This window comes from Bubalus bubalis, chromosome 3 (genome assembly GCF_019923935.1).
Source record: "Bubalus bubalis isolate 160015118507 breed Murrah chromosome 3, NDDB_SH_1, whole genome shotgun sequence".
NCBI lineage: Eukaryota > Metazoa > Chordata > Mammalia > Artiodactyla > Bovidae > Bubalus > Bubalus bubalis.
In genome coordinates this window covers 85,061,966-85,079,320 of record NC_059159.1, presented here as the reverse complement: position 1 = coordinate 85,079,320, position 17,355 = coordinate 85,061,966, and the positions used below count along the sequence as shown (strand labels likewise).

The 17,355-nt window shown below is 37.5% G+C and overlaps 1 long non-coding RNA gene across 1 annotated transcript; it reads right to left on the bottom strand.

Moving 5' to 3' along the window:
• Positions 1-2,481: 2,481 nt before the first annotated feature.
• On the bottom strand, positions 2,482-16,137 carry LOC112583860. Its single transcript, XR_003108139.2, has 3 exons — positions 15,792-16,137; positions 10,169-10,252; positions 2,482-3,608 (listed from the first exon to the last, which is right to left on the bottom strand). It is a non-coding gene; the product is annotated as an uncharacterized LOC112583860 (long non-coding RNA).
• Between the last annotated feature and the right edge of the window lie 1,218 nt (positions 16,138-17,355).

Sequence of the window (17,355 nt, the reverse complement as noted above, 5' to 3'; positions counted from 1 at the left end):
TCTTGATATATGCTATTTTTCCAGGTGCTATTTCTATGAAATTTCTCAAGGCTGTGAAAGTACATTATTAGCAATTCCCACTACAGCACTCCCAATGCAGGGGGCTTGGGTTCAATCTCTAGTCAGGGAACGAGATCTCACATGACAAATCAAGAGTTCAGATGCTGTAACTAAAGATCCCACGTGCTTAAATGAAGAGTGAAGAAGATACATGATGCAACTAAGACCTTGCGCAGCCAAATAAATTAATATTTCTTTAAAATAATAATATTAAAAATCCCTAGGGCTAAACCTCTAGCTGTGTATATGAGTATTCGCTCTTAGGTTTAAAAGTGGACTGTCCTTGCGTGGCAGGTTTATCCTCTGCTTTCAATAGGCTGTTTTTACACCCTTTTCCCCGTACAGATCACTTTAATCACTTTTAACAAATTCCTTAAACAGAATGGGAAACTTGACATGAAACACAATAGGAAATAAAAACGGAAATAGGAAAATAGGAAATAGAGGAAAAATAGAAAATAAAAATTTTTAATGAGAAAAATACAAAAATGAAATTATGTATATGTAGGTATGTGGGCTGGAGAAGGCAATGGCACCCCACTCCAGTACTCTTGCCTAGAAAATCCCATGGACAGAGGAGCCTGGTGGGCTGCAGTCCATGGGGTCGCTAGGAGTTGGACACGACTGAGCGACTTCACTTTCACTTTTCACTTTCATGCATTGGAGAAGGAAATGGCACCCCACTCCAGTGTTCTTGCCTGGAGAATCCCAGGGATGGGGGAGCCTGGTGGGCTGCCATCTATGGGGTTGCACAGAGTCGGACACGACTGAAGCGACTTAGCAGCAGCAGCAGCAGGTATGTGGGCATACTGTTTATATAACAAGCATACAGTTTTCACTGTGGTTTAAAAGGATAGATCTAAGAAGATAAGGGGAGGGAATAATAGGGACAGCAGGACAATTGATATTTATAAAACAACAAAGGGTATGGGCTTGGTCTCTGAATTCCAGAATGCATGAAACTTGAGTACGGACAAAATAAAAAAAGGCCATTTGTGGATAAAATCAGTGTGATAATAACAATTATAATATGTAAAAGTCATATTGTTGCTGTTTTAGTCACTAAGTCGTGTCCCACTCTTTTTCAACCCCATGGACTGTAGCCCACCAGACTCCTCTATCTATGGGATTCTCTGGGCAAGAATACTGGAGTTGGTTGCCATTTTCTTCTCTAGGGGATCTTCCTCACTCAGGCATCAAACCTGTGTCTCCTGCATTGGCAGGGGAATTCTTTATCGCTGAGCCACCAGGAAAGCTCTACTACCAGTTTTCAAAGCTATAGAGTGATTTATAATTTATTGTCTTTTCAAGGGTTTCCCTCGTGGCTCAGAGGGTAAAGCGTCTGCCTACAATATGGGAGATCTGGGTTTAATCCCGGGTTGTTCAAATGTTAAATGCCACAGAGGTGTCATTTTGACAACTGAATATTTTTGGTACTATGCATGGCCATAAATGCTTGTTAATGAGTTCTAGTTAACAGACTGCTGAATAAATGAACTTTACTAAATATTAGGGTGAATCAGTTTTTATTCTAGTTTTTAAGTTGGGTAGAAAGGTGTATTTCTTTATACATATGGTTGTAAACTAGTGAAAGTTTAAAAACTTCAGTAGATGCAGTCTGAAAAATGAGATGCAAAAGATATGTAATGAATTCATAAATTTGAACTGGGATATGATGAAACCTATTCAAGGGAGAGTTCAAGTTTTAAGAAAAATAACAGGAACACCACCAGAGAGGTAAAGCACTGAACTGAAAGTATCCATTAGCTTGTGGTAGCAGTTATTTTCTTATGTTTAATCACTTGAAATTGTGTATAAATACCCATTATGCCTCCAAAAGAATTTAAAGAGAAAACTGGATACATAAAATGATTAAATTGTATACATTTCCTAAAGGAATATTTTTTGGGTTTGGCCCATAATGAAAACTTGTGAGGAGAAAGGAGGAATATTTTGAAGTGAAATCCTCCTAACCAAATTAATTCTAATTTTCTCATTTTATTTAAATGCAGCTGAACAATAAAAAATTAAAAGTAATTATTGACACATAATGAATACTAGTGATTTTTATGTTCTTTTTAAAAGTATCTTAGAATTAATATGTTAAAGCCTTCTGAATATAAATTAAGTCACTGACTTGATATTAGTTAACCAACTCTTAATATATTTTTCACTTATTGAGATATTAATGTCTTTGGCATTTAGGAAAAGTATAGCTTGCTAATTGATACATCATTCTTTTTCTCTGCTGCTGCTAAGTCGCTTCAGTCATGTCCGACTCTGTGCGACCCCATAGACGGCAGCCCATCAGGCTCCACCATCCTTGGGATTCTCCAGGCAAGAACACTGGAGTGGGTTGCCATTTCCTTCTCCAGTGTATGAAAGTGAAAAGTGAAAGTGAAGTCGCTCAGTCTTGTCCGAATCTTAGCAACCCCACGGACTGCAGCCTACCAGGCTCCTCCGTCCATGGGATTTTCCAGGCAAGAGCACTTTTTCTCTACTGGTGTACAATTTCTGGTTTCCTAAGCTAAATGCCTTCTCAGAATTATGTTCTCATACTTCGTCTTGTCATCTTATTTTAAATATAACCCTATAAGAAACATTTATGCTACAAGTTCAATGTTCAAGAGCTCTAATTTTACAGTCTTGGAAAACTGTAGATGGAATGGGCTCAAACTAACATCAACTCCTTATGAAAATGGGATTTCTGTATATGTATGGAAGACTATCATTTGCACTGTTTCTTCATATATTTAAATCTTTTAGAGATTATCCTGGATTCTAACATCTGTCAAAATTTGGACATTTTTCCATTTTCATTTCTGTTGTTCAGGGGTAATTTTTATCAGATGTGATCAAAATACCTCTCCATATTTGTACCAAATACATACATTTGTCTCCTGCTGTTATTTTTGGAAAAATAAACCTTTTGCTGATCTGAAATGAGGGACTGAGAAGATTGCCTAGCTTTTCAATGATAAAATAAGAGAATAGAAGAAAACCCAAGTAGGGGACTGGGAAATGGAACTTAAAATCTGCTCAAATACTATTGTATTTCACATTCTGCTCTTTAGTATTTATCTCTTTACCACCACCAACACTCAAGCCATCCCTCCTCCCAAAATCTTAAAGATAAATGTTTTCCTTCAGAAAATCAGAATTTAAAACTGCTGCCATCAACAGAGGATTCTGAGAAACATGAGAGGGGTCCCTGGACTGGACTAGAGGAGCGAAAATAAGGTAAAAGGCAAAGCAGAAGGAAAGAGGATGACACATCCTAGAAAGTAGAATGCTTTGGCCATCGGATGCGAAGAGCCAACTCATTAGAAAAGACCCTGATGCTGGGAAACTTTGAAGGAGAAGAAAGGGACAGCAGAGGACAAGATGGTTGGATGGCATCACCTACTCAATGGATACGAGTTAGACCAAGTTCCAGGAGATGGTGAAGGACAGGGAAGCCTGGTGTGCTGCAGTCCATGGGGTCACAAAGAGTCAACGGAATGGAGGGAACTGGGAACAGGTGCACAAATGGTAGACCAGATGGAATCCTAGAGATGAGAACATTCCATTAGTACTTAGTTACTCACTGGCAACTTTGATATATATAAAGTATATATTATATATGTAAAAAGGTGAATCTTGCCCTATACTAGAAACTGGCTAAGACTACAGAAATGTAATCAGGGATTCCCAAGTTCACTTCTAGGTGGTGGGCACATTTAACCTAGGTAAATAATGGTTAACAGTGTTTTCTTTTATGTTAAAAATGTTAAGAGTTAAAGTTGTGTAGTGGAGAGACCAAAAAAGACTGGTGAAATTTGGGTTCAATTAGAATTCCACTTGGCTTTGTCCCCAGACACTTCTCTCTATAACCAGTGACAATACTCATTTGCAATTTGGGCCTTGTCATCACAGCCAAACACACAAAAAATGATTTCTTTGGAATAACTTAGATTTTAGAGGGCGATTTCAGAGAGAAAAATCAATGTAGCTTACAGCACAAGTAGATTGCTAGCTGTTACAAAATTCTCTTTGTAATTTCTTTTATAACTTTCTATTTTATTCACTGTAGAAGGAAACAATACAGACAGAAATGCTTTGAATACAAAATATACCACGGTACAAAAACTATTTGCTGATGAATTTGGTTCACTCAATTATTTGGAATAGAATAAGGGAAAAATTGAACTGAGGAAGTCATAGAAATTATTTTATTTAATCTTCTCATTTTACAGATAAGGAAATAAAGTCTGATGAGATACAAAGAATTACCCATGGTCACAGAGCTAATAACTGGTAAGACCCCCTGTCTCCAGGCTCTGCATTCTAATTTTTACAACACACTATTTTTTTGTTGTAGCATTTGTATACTTAAAATGATACCTTTTAGGCATTCAGTTCAGTTCAGTCACTAAGTTGTGTCCAACTCTTTGCAACCCCATGGACTGTAGCACACCAGGCCTCCCTGTCCATCACCAACTCTGAGAGTTTGCTCAAGCTCATGTCCATTGAGTCAGTGATGCCATCCAACCATCTCATTCTCTGTAAACCCCTTCTCCTCCTGCCTTCAATCCTTCCCAGCATGAGGGTCTTTTCCAGTGAGTCAGTTCTTCTCATGAGATGGCCAAAGTATTGGAGCTTCAGCTTCAGCATCAGTCCTTCCAATGAATTTTCAGGACTGATTTCCTTTAGCATTGACTAGTTGGATCTCCTTGCAGTCCAAGGGACTCTCAAGAGTCTTATCCAACATCACAGTTGAAGAGCATCAATTCTTCTCTGCTCAGCTTTCTTTATGGTCCAACTCTCACATCCATACATGACTGCTGGAAAAACTATAGCTTTGACTAGATGGACCTTTGTTGGCAAAGCAATGTCTCTGTTTTTTAATACGCTGTCTAGGTTTATCATAGCTTTTCTTCCAAGGAGCAAAATGTCTTTTAATTTCATGGCTGCAGTCACCATCTGTGGTGATTTTGGAGCCCAAGAAATAAAGTCTGTCACAGTTTCCATTGTTTCCCCATCTGTTTGCCATGAAGTGATGGGACTGGATGCCATGATCTTAGTTTTTTGAATTTTGACTTTTAAGCCAGCTTTTTCACACTCTTCTTTCACATTCATTAAGTGGCTCTTCAGTTTCTCTTCACTTTCTGCCATAAGGGTGGTGTCATCTGCATATCTGAGGTTATGGATATTTCTCCCAGCAATCTTCATTCCGGCTTGTGCTTCATCCAGCCTGACATTTCGCATGATGTACTCTGCACATAAGTTAAATTTCATATGCTATACTCTGCATATAAGTTAAATAAGCAGGGTGACAACATACAGCCTTGACATACTCCTTTCCCAGTTCGGAACCAGTCCATTGTTCCATGTCCGGTTCTAACTATTGCTTCTTGACCTGTATACAGATTTCTCAGGAGATAGGTAAGGTGGTCTGGTATTCCCATCTCTTTAAGAATTTTCTAGTTTCTTGTGATCCACACAGTCAAAGGCTTTGACATAGTCAATAAAGACAAAAGGAACAGACCAAGTAAGTGGCTATCCAGACATGGCATACAGGTAGTATATTATGAGAAGTGGCAGATCATGGAGGACTTCTCTGAGAGCCATTAGGTCCCAAGTTCTTTGGAGTAGAGATATTGTGTTATTTATTTCTATATTCCCAGTGCCAACAACGCATAGCTTATTCAATGGCTTTCTTCTGCTGACACACAGTAGGGAAGTAAGACAGTAAAAGGAGCATAGTCCAGGTTCAAAGTGAGAAAATCTGAGTTGATGGATGAATGACAAGACAAAGCTAGAAAATAGATAACAGTGAAAATATCTTTAATTTCAGAGGCATACTGGAACATTTAGAGGCTAAAGTCATGATACTTGGGGCTTACTTTAAACAATTGAGCAAAGAGAAAATAAATGAAGGAAATATGGTAAAATAATAGCAATTATTAAGGTAAGGTGATTGGTATATGGGAGTTTATTATGATATTCTCTCTACTTTGTAGACTATTTGCATTTTTATGATAAAGCTAAATGTAATATTACATTTTCTCATTTCAATACTGTCACTGTTCCCAATTCTTATAGGAGAGAGAGCACCAGTTTGCAAATGTGAACCATCTCTGAGCCTAACTTTCTTTGCTGGGTCCACTTCTGTCCACTATCAGCAAGGAGTGTGAGGGTGATTCATCTGTTAAGGCAGATCACAAAATTTTTATGCTGAACTTCACCCAATAGGTGATGTTCAAATATGTGACACTTTCCTCATACTTGGCCTCAGAAGCTTGCAGACTTGAAGTAGAAAACCTACCGCTCCAGGGCCTTTCTAGAAAAGGCACTATAATTGCATCTACTTTTAGATTGTTGTTAGGATCTAGAGGATAATATGTACAAATCACTCAGCACTTCGCCTGCAACAGGGTGAGCATCCAGTACGCATTAAGTATTTTTAGCAGCAGTCAAAGTTGAAAAAAGAAATGTATTCAACTTCATCGGGAATCTCCACAGAATAGTAGAGAAAAATCCCCACTTAGCATAACTCAGATTTCTCACCTCAAAGGCATTGTGTGGGTCTTTCTTTCTGAACAAATGGAAGTTGTTTTTCTTTCCGTAACAACATTAATTCCTTTGATTAGAGAGTGAGAAGGCCATTGGACGATTTCTGAACTCTGACTAAGCAGATACAAAGGAGATGATAAAAGCTGGGTTTGTTGAGCAGGTCTTGGCCATTCCAGAATGATGACACAAGTTTGGGTTAAGGATAGTGAAGATACATAAAGCGGTTGTACTGACATTTCAACTCAATTCTTTAAGCCATGTTTATTAATGCCCTGACTTCTGGATACTCAGGCAACTACCCTCTCTCTCTGTGGAGGATGTTCATTTCAGAGGTGTGCCTTTGAGTGAACTGAAAGGACCCCGAGGAGAATGCCTGTCTTTCCTGCCCCCAGCCCCTCCTGCCCTCGGTAAATCTAAATGCAGGGCTTTCATCTTCTCATCTCTCAGCTTAGGTCTCCTTTTGTTTGGTGATGCCCTGTTAGGTTGCTTTGTGTTGGTTTCTCTGGGAGGCCTGCCAACCCCAGCCTCAGAAAAGGTTCGAAATGATTGAGATCAAACGCTTTGAGACAGTGTTACATTTCCTTTTCTTCCCCAAGCTTGTCTTTGTTTAGTCCATGCCCTGTTTTGTCTTAAATCTCTCTCTCATGTAGTGCCTCTACAGCCAAAGAGATTGCTAGGTCGTAGAGTCATACTCTTTGAATTGATTCTAAGAGTCATCAAATCCACCTGCCCAATATAGGAATCTCTTTCACAATTCTAACCCATGCTTATGTTAAAATATGAATTGCACACACTTCATAAAAGGGAATTCATTACTACAAAGGGTGTTAATTTCATTTTTAACCTAATTTTTAGAAATTTCTCCATATCTTTTATTTTTTTTTTAATTTTATTTTATTTTTAAACTTTACATAACTGTATTAGATTTGCCAAATATCAAAATGAATCCGCCACAGGTTTACATGTGTTCCCCATCCTGAACCCTCCTCCCTCCTCCCTCCCCATACCATCCCTCTGGGTCGTCCCAGTGCACCAGACCCAAGCATCCAGTATTGTGCATCGAACCTGGACTCGCAACTCATTTCATACATGATAGAACAGTCTTATGGACTCTGTGGGAGAGGGAGAGGGTGGGAAGATTTGGGAGAATGGCATTGAAACATGTAAAATAACATATCTTTTAAGAAATAGAGTTGCACAGAATGTCTATGTGATGAGTAGCTATCATATTCCCTCTTCTCTTACCTGTCTTTTCTTTATCAGATTAACCCCATTTTCTAAGCATTAAGGAGAAATTAACTATACAAGTAGAGGGTAGCCAGAAAAATAGACAGATACACTTCATGGAATTCATTCAACAAATGGCCCAAAGTATGGTTCAGAAACTGTACTACATTCTGGGGATATATACTGAATGTTTCCATTCCCCCCAAATTCATATGCTGAAATTCTAACCTATCAATGTTGACAGTGTTAGGAAGGGGAATGTTTGGGAGATGATGTGATCATGAGGTGGAGAAGCTCTCATGAATGAGATTAGTGCCCTTATTAAAAAAAGTCCTCAGAGAGCTCCCTTGCTGTATCACAGGAGGACACAGGAAGAATCCTCCCCAGACACTGAGTTTGCTAGTATCTTGATCTTGCACAGCTCAGCCTCCATCGCCCTAAGAAATACATGTCTGCTATTTATAAGCTTTTGGTCTGTGGAATTTTGTTACAGAAGTCTGAATGGACTAAGACTCATAATAAGACTCTTAGCAGTGTCCTCACAAAGTTTACCATCTTGCAAGAAATACAGACAATAGAAAGGCAATTAACCAAAGACAGCCACAGGGTGAAAATGAAAGTGTATAATAGGAGCACTTTTCCTAGGTAGGTGGTCAGGGAAGTATCCGTGAGGAAAGGATATTTGATCTCAGACCTGAAAATATTTAGGAATTAGCCAGGCAAGAAAGTATGTGTGTGGGGGAGACAGAGGTGGAAGGGGTGAAATAAGACATTCTAGGCTGGGTGGTTGGTACTTGGGTGGTTCTGAAGTGAGGAGGAATTGAGTATATTAAAGAGAACATGAGAGGTTAGAACTTTGTGAGCAAGAGAGGGAGTCTTACGAGGCTGAATCTTATATGGTTTTGGACTTTATTATGAGAGTAATAAGAAATGAAGGAGGAATTTTAATTTGATAAGTCATAAGATTTCCAGACATTATACCACTTCAGCCCACCTGTCTTGGACAGACTCTAGTTATTCACCATTCTGCTTCAGATGTGGTGCAAGGCACTAACCACATATGCTATGCAGGGTCTGATGAGTTCAGACTGGGCTGGGCTGTAGCCTCCTCTGCCCTGGACATCCTAAATGGTGTTATTTGCTCTGATGGCCACTAAGTCATGGCTTATTATATAAACCCTGTGGTCTAGTAAACCAATGCCCTGTTTGAGTTGGATTTTTGACCCTAGGTGGACTACAAGGGAACATTATGCCAAACAGGGATGTCAAGGATTAAATTCATATTCTCTTTCTGCATCTTATTTAATCTGTATAATTTGAGTTTTGCTGTCATTTTGATTTTTCTTCTTTCTTCCATAATATGTTTCTCATTATAAAAGCATACTTGTAAAATATAGAAAAACATGGCAAAAATAGAAATCATCAATAATTAAATAGAAATAGCTACTATTATCACTGCTATTTATCTTTCTGTAAGTATCATTTTCTACACCTGAGATCATATTGTGTTGTATTATAGCCTGTTTTTTTCCATTATTATTAGGTCATAAGAATTTATTTTCCACTGTAATTAAATGGCCTTCATATGTGCTTCTTATTTAAGGATGTTTAAGCTTCCTGATATTTTACTTTACAAAAGAATATTTTTATATTTAAATATTTGCTTGTATTTCAGAATATTTCCTCAGATTAGAACCCTACCAACATATTTAAAACTTCCTTGATACGTAATTACAAACTGCTTCACCAAATCTGCTGACTAAATTTATACTTCTACCTGCACTGTATATTTTGAACAAACCATGCTAATTAAGGTCTTCCCTTGTGGCTCAGCTGGTAAAGAATCCACCTGCAATGTAGGAGACCTAGGTTCGATCCCTGGGTTGGAAAGATCCCTTGGAGAAGGGAAAGGCTGCCCACTCCAGTATTCTGGCCTGGAGAATTCCATGGACTATATAGTCCATGGGGTTGCAAAGGGTCGGACATGACTGAGTGAATTTCACTTTCATGCTAATTAATAGGAGAAAATTAAATGTCATTATTATTTTAATTTTCATTTGTAATTATTAATGACATTAATGATTTAAAATTTTGTCATAAGCCACTTCTATCTCCCTTTGGACAAACTGTATCTTTTTTTCCTATGTATGCATAGTGATCTTACTAAGTTTCTTATACATTTGTGTAATCCTTTTTTATATAAGGATTTTAATCCTTAGTTTTCCATAGCTCCCATAAGTATTCATCTCAATCCATTTAGAAATTTTAATTTTGTGATATAATAATATAGACAAATCTTTAAATACAGCCTTTTCTGTGTACATACCATTTGAGTGTTATTGTAGTAAAAAGGAAAAAACCACAGAGGTTTCCTTGCCTGATTTACTTTCTCTTTCAGTTTGACATGAGCCTAAAAAAAAAAAAAAAGTAAAGTAAAAAACAAGCTTTCATGGGCTTCACCCTAAATAAATCTTATATAAATCCTTTCAAATGCAGTTAGAAATAAGTCAGGAAGAATCTTATTTCTCTAATAAAACTAAAGACTTAAAAATGTAATTGAGGGTATGAGTTGGGGCCTGCAAAGATTGTATTCCAAGACTTGCCTTAATATTTTATAGTGTGCATGTATTTCATTGAAGAGAGAAAAAATTAATAAGACTCACATAATTCTTTTCTGGTACATGGTAATTACTCAACCATCATCAAATAAATGGAGTTGACTTATTATTTGTTGTAACTTTTATTTAAATTCTAATCTTAACCCAGTTCTCCTTAGGAAAGACTTTGAGATCAAACTGTTCTGAACCTACTTTCTAATCTATAAAATGAGGATAAAAATTTAGAGTAAACACCACAGTGTATGTAAAATACTGAGCCTACAGCCATGATCCAGGAGACGGTCTGTTAGTGCTACATGTCTCTACTCGGCCTCTCACTCCTGTCTCAGGGTAGCAAAGATTCTGTAGTTCTTGAGAAAGAACATATGTGTATCTGAGTGCAGGCAGCCTACACTGGCATAACCCCAGTAGCATGTCAGGCTATCCAAGTGGAAAAATAAATGATACCTGAATTTTGCACATTGAGAGTCAACTGTGCAGCTAGTATTGTGTGAGGCACTGGTCATACTGAGAATAATAGAACTCACTGCCTGCATTCACAAGGGAGTATTGGAACCTTTTGAGTAAACACTGAGAAATGCTGATCAAACTAATTTACCACTAGGTCTAGCTTTGCCTATTCTGCTGCTCCAATTTAAAATTTTCCTGGAACAAGAAATGATCACACTGACCGCCTGGCACTGGAGTATGGGGGAGATCAGCTCTGCACATGTACCATGTGATAATCCAGAAGAATCAAAGAAAATAACATATTTATTTAGTCAACTAAGTAAGGAGGCAGGGTACAGCACCCTACGGTACCATCTAATGTCAGAAGAAGTGCTTTTCATGTGATTCTGATGAAATATTCCAATAACAAAAATTCAAATAATAAAAGTAAGTCACTTGCTCCCAGAGGAATTGCTGACTCTTTCTTGTACAGGGCATATTACTGACCACATAACTCTGTGGGATTTTCAAGTTTCTTGGGACAACACTGCTTTTAAGAGTAAGTAAAACAAATTTATAAAAATTCTTATGATACACATTTTTCTTATACAATTCTTTTTTTTATTTTCAAGCTATGTATTCTTAAAGTTTCGCAAAACTGAGACATTTAATCTTAGAGAAGAGATTAACCTTTTATCTACCTGGTTTGTTTTACTTAGTAAGATAGGAACATATGTATTATAACCTACAAAATATATGATATCAACTGCCAGCATAGAAGTCACTGAATCTTTTTTACAGGCAGTTTTTTCTCTTAAACTAGAAGAAATCCTAATTTAAAGAGTACATGTAAAAAAAAAAAAGAGAGCTTGTTCTCATTTCTTTCAATTTGTGTGTATCTAATGTTTCTCCAGAATTCTTAAGTATAAATAAAACAAATTTTAGATGTGTTTTTGTTTATTATTTCCAAAAGTAGATTTGACTCAAACACATTAAATAATTTCAGATGGAAGCTCTTTATTCCTAAGGCTCTTTTTTCCTTTATTCCTCTTTATTCCTTAAGAAACCATCACTTAAATATCAGGTGAGTCTTTGTGCTTCCAAATTATATTACCACTATTCAATTAAAAATGTGGTAAGTGAACTTTTGTTACCACCTTGGTAACACTCTTGGATTCTCCTCTCTTCGCACCTAATTATTTACTTGACTTTTCAGGGAGCTATTTGCACAGCCTAATGGGCAGCCCATCATCAGTTAAAGTCGCCTGTCTGGTTCAGAAGTGTTGGATTTTGGGGAGATCAGGCAGAATATAAAAATTGAAAAGAAAGGACAGGAAGGGAAAAGAGAAAGGAAGAGAGAAAAAGAAAAACAAAGAAAAGAAAAAAGAAAAAAAAATCTTAGGGTAATATAGATGTGTTTTAATTAATTTGGATATTTTCTGAATCTTCTATAATGTAGTCCATCACTGCCCCAGCAGATTTATTTTCTCTCAAGTCTGGGTTGTAGGAAGTTTAAAAAAGGCACTGGAAAGTGATAGAAGTCTTCCATCCCAGTATCTTCTAAGTATAGGCAGTCCATGTCCAGTCATGAGGCATTTGCTGGATCATTGTCATTTTATAAGTTAAAGCCAAGGGAAACACTCACGCAAACATCACTAACACCCTTAAGGCAACAACCACTCTGGAGATTGTGAGTTGAGACAGGAATCATTATCATTTTCTACCCCTGGTCTTTCCGATCACTTGTATGCCTTCCAACATACAGATAGGTCCAAAGGAACATACATGTGATTTAACCTTATAATGTGTAGGTAGAATTGCTTGGTACACACAGAATTCAGCTCAGGTGCTATGTCTGGGGGAAAAACTATTTTAAGTGATTTAGAAAGAGTGCTATAAATCTGAAACTGATTTTAACAGGTTCTAAAGTGTAGCTATAATTTGAGTCAACATATATAATTTTGCTGGCTATAATTTCTAAATATTTTATTTTGAACTTATTAATTTGCTTCCTTAGTTTTCAACTATTCTGATCAACATAAAAAGGAGTGCCAACAATTCCTCTTCTTTCTTACTATGTTCTTTCTACAACTTTGTTTCTTATTAAACTTCCTGTAATTCACCAAAAGGCCAGGAATTAATTTTATTAATTTATTTGGAGTGTGTGTATGTGTGTGTTTGACAGAACAAGACATAGAAAGAGAAAGAGAGGATCATCAAAAAAGGCTGCCTTGGTAGTGTTGCAATAAGTAGAGAGAATTATCCTTGAACACAATTGTGCTGTTAAGCTGCTTTTTGGGTACAGGGGTCATAACAACTTTTTAGAGAGTAGAAAAACAAAAAGTGAAAGAAAAGTAGAGTTTCCTTGTGACAGAATTATGTCAGAACATATATGTTTTGTACATTTATCTTTGCTGCCATAATTTAGTTTATATTGAATTTTCATATTTATTAATTTCTATGGTATATGCCATGCACTGGATACATAATGAGAATTTCTAAACCTGTAGCTTCTTAGAGGAAAGTGTAAAATTATTCAATGTGTTCACATAAACTTAAAAACATACTATTTTGGTCTTTATTCTCTAGGCTATAAAGAAAAATGTTAAATTCACATTTTTTTTCCTCCACAGCTTTGTCTCTGTCCCTCTTTCTATTGTTCTGACTTTCGGTGTGGGATAATGTGTTTGTGGTTTCAGTTGCTGGCTATGTTCAGGGGTTTTCAGCTATGCATGAGGAACAACAGAACATCTTTTAGTTAAGGGTAACTATATACCAGTCACCTATAGCTGTCAGCATTTTGAGAGGTTAGACTTTACCAGAATATCCTTGAATGCTGGATATTGAAAAGGAAAGAAAGCAATCTATAAATGTGCATAAAACTATAACTGTGATAAAATAAAATCTTTAGGAAACGTTTCGTTTATTTTTCATTCAATTTGAGGGTAGCTCCATTTTGTTTATAATCATAATGCCTTCTTAATCAGCCTGGACTTGCTTTCTTTAAGTATTCCCCTTCCCTTCTGGCCTTGGTGAGCCTTCGAGTCTCAAACAGGAAGACACACTCTAAGGATGTGAGATAAAAGGAATAGCTTCTTCTCTGTACGTGCTGAAGTACGTTTAAAAAATGTTTGAACAAGTCCTCAAAATCTGAGCCAAAAATAAAGAAAGAAAAGGAAAATGATACAGAACAAAAGAGTAGAAGTTTGTTACACACACACAAATGCACATACTTGTATCTTTGGAGGTTCTTGGTTCTCTGGTTACCTTCTTACCCTGAAAATTATGTTGGCATGCTTTCTTCTGAAAACCACATCACATCACAGATCTGATACTTGTAATGTCAAATATTAGCTTTAATATATAAGACACTGTATGCATTTTAAACAGAAACAGTTTATAGTCATGCTAAGAGAAATTTCTAAATTTCCTTCTTAATTTTACAGATATTATAATAGAAACACTAGTGATTGAATCAATACAGTTGATTGCAACTGAGAGTTGTTTTCTGTGTAAAGTCCTTAGCCATATCTACTCTGGATCTGACAGCAAAAACAGTAGATAATTATTCAGACTCTGGATCGAGACTGCCTGGTTTCAAATCCTGGCTCTGCCCCTGGAAGCTACATGGCCTTGAGCAAATTGCTCAACTTCTCTACCTCAATTTTTCATCTGTAGAATGGCCAAACTAACAGTACCTATTTCAAAGGGTGGTTGTGAGAATTAAATGACTTGAAAGATGTTTAAAATTGCTCCTGGTACATAGAAATCATCAATAAATGTTAACTATTATCATCAGTCAAGCACCTCTGCAGTGCTTGGGAGCTCAAACTGGACATTGTTTTTTGGGAGGAAATTGTTGGCTGCATATTACTGTATATTCCACTAGTTGCTGTTATTAGAGGAAACATTTAAAGGCTATTGACCAAGGAGGGAGTTAGCCTTGTGTACTTGGATCCTGCCAGTTGTAGCCATCCCAGACCTGGCTGCCCACTTCCCTGACTGGCCTGGCCTTCTTTCACTTTTGCAGATCTGCTCCCTCATTTTTAACTTGGGGTTTTAATCATTTACATTGATTAGCCGTTTGGCACCTCCTCTTTCTGTCTGCTTTGTCTGTCTCTCAAAACGATGATTTCCAGCTTGCCCTGACCCTGGTATTTAGCTCCTAAGATGTCCCCAACACCTCCGTGTGCATCACCCTTCAATGCCTATTTTGTCTCATTCAGCCTTGCCTCCTCTTTTTCCAGCTCCCTGCTCCAGGGCTTATGGCAGAAAGAGGCCTTAGAAAGCATTGGTTTGGTAGCTTAATATTCAAACCCGAGGAAAGGCACTCCTTGGTTTCATAGAAGCTACAGAATGTAGCAGTGGTCCACACATTTTAGGGTACACCAGAATTATTTGGGGTGTGTTTAAAATGCAGATTTCTGAACCTTTTTCCCAGAGATTCTGATTAAGTCTTTGATGGGGCTGATGAATTAGCATTTTAATCCACATGCTAGGTGCTTCTGAAGCAGACTAGTCTAAGAAGCTTAATTTGAGAGACACTTGACTAAATTTCTGTCCTTGAATATATAGTCTGCTATATTGGCCTCTTCTACAAACTCCTTTCTTGTTTTCTGGAAAACACTGTGCACCGGGCCCACAGTTATGCCTAAAAATAAATATATAGTGAAAAGGAAGAGGGTGTGGAGATAGCATTTTCCCCAGGGTTAGAATTTTTTCATGCCTCCCAATTCTTACAGCAATAAGTTAGTTGGCCAGTAATATACTTTTATCCATATCTTACCTTTCAGAAGACAGAAAAGAACCCGTACTTTTCCCAAACTACACTTCTATATTATTCTTAAAGAATTATCTATTTACCCCTTGAGCATTTCAGATATTTTCAGAATGATCACTTACCCCTTTAGAAGAATATGCAGCCAGAAGATTTGGGAGAAAACCGAAATGAATTCTCTGAGCTATGATTCTTGAGTCAATTCTTCACTCCAATTTCCCCCCCCTCTTTTAGGCATCTTCATACCCACATGCCTGAATTTGAGCCTTATGTCACTACCACTAACCTCAAGCCAGAGGCCAAGAGAGAAGAATAGAGCTTTCTTCACCGAGCAAGGCTGAGTAATGCCATAGTCTCACCTTCCCCGGGGCTCAGTGTGCCACTGTAGCCCAGCCAACTCTGGTCTTTTCTGGGAGTCTTCCAGCCCCAGCCTCCTGCTTACCTGACCTGAGTGCGCTATCCTTGCCAGACTTTGACACTTCTATCTTTGAAGCATTTAAACTACACAGGCAATGCCGAAACCCATTCTTCCTTCCTGGCTTCTCTGGTTTGGTAAGTCTTCCTTTCCGTAACACAGTCGTGTGTGGAGCATAATTTGATAGAGCCTGGCTCTGTACTAGAAAAGGAAAACATGGTCTCTGCACTCCAGGAGTTCATCAGCTAGCCAGGAAGTCAGAAAAATAAAAGGCTCGAGTGCATGGTGAATTGAGCCATAACTGAGGATGGGCCAAGTGCACCAAAGTGTTGTCCCATACTGATCTGTGATTGACAGTGTCCTTGGAGCCTTTGAGGCTCCTGGGATCTAAGCACCACAGTCACCTAAGCTCTCTCTCCTCATGACTGAGGTCCTAGGTCGCTAATGCATAACCTAAGTCTCACCTAATGGCAGCATCTTCTAAGCTCTTCCTTTACCGTTAATAAAATATAAAAAGCGCTTCCACCTCCCCTCAATAGGAAATTACTTTTTCATCAATTGAAATCCTATAATACTTTACCTCAGCATTCCTGTGGTGCTTACCAAAGTTTACCTTGCATTATGGCTATTTAAATACATGCTTTCTCTCCCTTCCAGATTAGAGATTCCCTGAGAGCATGGACTACTCACCTCAGTGCCTTGCATGGAGCACCATACATAATTAATTAATGCCTAATACATATTTGAACAAGTGAATCAACAATGACAACAAAACCCTTCTGATAAAAGATCTTGAACCTGAGCTATCAGAGATTTCCCTAGTATGAATCATTTCCTTTTGGTTTTAGATTATGCAATCCTCCACCTCTGGTCTTAGAAGAGGGGGAAGCAGGGAACCAACCAACTCAGGCCTTCAAATTCTGATAAATTTTAGCAGATCCAGGAGTTTTTGTCTATAAATAATAGGTTGAAAGACAAATATCAAAAATTCCAGTTATTCCATGTTTATATGTTAGTAAATACTCTGCTCACAAAAATCAGATATGTAAATTTGAAGGCTAAGTTGTGCAGTTTATTGAGAAAAAGACACAATGAAAACAATGGCAGGAGGAACTCTTTATAACTGCTGATTTAAAAGTACTTTACCTTGACCTTGAAGACTAAGTAAAAAAAAATACCACATGTAGAATATTTACATAATTGTTAGGACAGCAGATAAAATAATGAAAGGGAAGAAAGTTGAGCATTTACATAGAACTTCTCCATTAGGCCCT